We start from the raw sequence: 2,202 nt of genomic DNA, 5'->3' as shown, positions 1-2,202 counted from the left end.
ATGGAAGACAGGAGCCATAATCGGGGACGGAGACCGTAAGTCTCGGGATTCGCGCGCACCTATGATATGGGACAATTTTTCTATTTTTAGAACAAATTGCGACATCCTGACGTCATATATCCGCGCGGATTCACGCACATGTCAGGGGCTCTCGCGTGGATGTTGTCACGTTGCGTGATCAAATGGTGAGAGTTGAGAGATTCTCTTGCGTATTTTTCACAGCGATGGCAGGGAATAAGGCAGGGAATACGAACCAGGGCGTTTATATGTAGTTTTATGCTCTGAGCTAACGGAAAATGTGGGTTTTTAGGGTCGAAAAAAAGACTTCAATCTCGCGCTGGGAATGAATAATAAGATCTGCTCACGCTAGTTGTAAGCTTACGCGTATGCTTAAGAATATAGCAAGAAAACTCTCTACTCTGGTATCGAGTTAATTTGTGAGTTTCTCAGACAATGTTTAATCATAACCAAAACCTGTTTTGATGGTTTCTTATTGTCTCTGCTTGTTTGGTGAGTTTGCAAAAGTTTTTGAAAGGAAAGTCTGACGCGTACAATTAGCTCATTTGCATAGTGCATGCAGCTCGTGCACTTTCAAGTCCGAGTCGGTGTTTTCAATTGTCAACAAATCTTGACAAAGATTTCTTTCGTTATCTTTTGTGCTGAGATGCTGCAACAAATTTCACGAATGCAAGAAAGGCTACTAACATCATGTGTGTTTCTTCAACATAAGCATAGTAAAGTTTTACACTGCGAACATGAAAATAGACAAGGAGTTTTGATAACTCGATCATCAAAATCGAAATCGTTATTCCAAGTTGATTAAAGAAAGCGTCATCGTAACTTTGCTGATTATTTCTGCTTTATTCACATATTTTCAGCTTAGCTTTTAATATTTTCTCAAACATTTATCAATCTTAAACATATTTAAAAACTATAGAGCTGTTGTTTGAGTTCGATGTACGCTTTCACACAAAAGTGCGGCGAAAGTACAATTTGTCATGTTTACTGACTGTACAAAACACGCATCGGCGGGCGCTCTCATTCATCGACAACAGAGAATTTACTGGATTTTTACACGAATAAAACTGAGCAGTATCTACGGACGTAAAGTTATTAAGCCTTGATGAAATATCAAGCATTGCTTACAATTCAAGCGAAACTCAAACTAACAATTATTTTGTTTTACTTTTCGGTCGCGATAGACTGACAAATTCCTCGCAAGCGTGTGGCAAGAGGAGCTAGGAAACTATGAAGTCCTGAAGCTCTGCTATATCTAAATATATCCAGCTAGTTTTTTGCTGTGTAATGGAAAAGCTGTTAATCTTCAACATATGTGAAATTTAAAGTGGAGTAATGTACAGCTCATTTAAAAGAAGCATCAGTCGGAACACAACTTGGTCAGCGATATATATAAGCTTGAAGCGGAACATACCTAAATTCGACACTGTCTTACTTCACTCAAACTGGAGCAGCTTACGACGAAAATACTTAAGCAAAATTCCAACAGACGTAAACGCGTTGAGTTGTGGGGCAAAAACATGAAACATTTCGGGAATTTCGGACGCCATTTCCCCCGCGCGACATCCGCAAAAATCCTCGCAGCATGTACGCGCGTGTGTCGCAGGTGATGGCGCAATTTGTTCTAAAAATAGAATTATTGTCCCATATCATGGGGACAACCCCAATACTTGAAATGGCGCGCGCTTACGGTCTCCGTCCCCGATTATGGCTCCTGTGGAAGATCAATCCAAAATGATAATGGATGAAAAAGCAACAACTAATTCTGCAGTGTTTTTCTAGAGATCAGAATGTAAACGAAGACTTCCGTCAAAAAAGACTAGATTTGGCTTAACCGGTTGAGATTGCTATGGCAACGTCAAATGACGTGGAGAAATGGTTGACAAATCAAAATGTCCTCAAGAGTTGATTGAACAACAAATGAAAGTTTCAGTATTTTATTTCATACAATGATATGAAAATATCCAGAATTGTCCTTTACTCATGATCAAGGCAAGATTCTAATGGTAACAGCAAAAACATTATAATGGTATTGAAAATGAATGGCAGAGCCTAAGGCCTAAGAAACCAATCTGCGATTGGCTACAGCCCGGCTAACAGACGCGGCTCTTCAGTGAGGCAGGTGTTTATCGGGAGGAGGGATTTCGTAACGAGCTCAACGGACGTCTGTAACTGAGGCTAGAG

Source organism: Orbicella franksi, chromosome 14 (assembly GCF_964199315.1).
Source record: "Orbicella franksi chromosome 14, jaOrbFran1.1, whole genome shotgun sequence".
Lineage (NCBI taxonomy): Eukaryota > Metazoa > Cnidaria > Anthozoa > Scleractinia > Merulinidae > Orbicella > Orbicella franksi.
The sequence above is the reverse complement of the archived record's forward strand: the minus strand, read 5'-3'. Positions refer to the sequence as shown.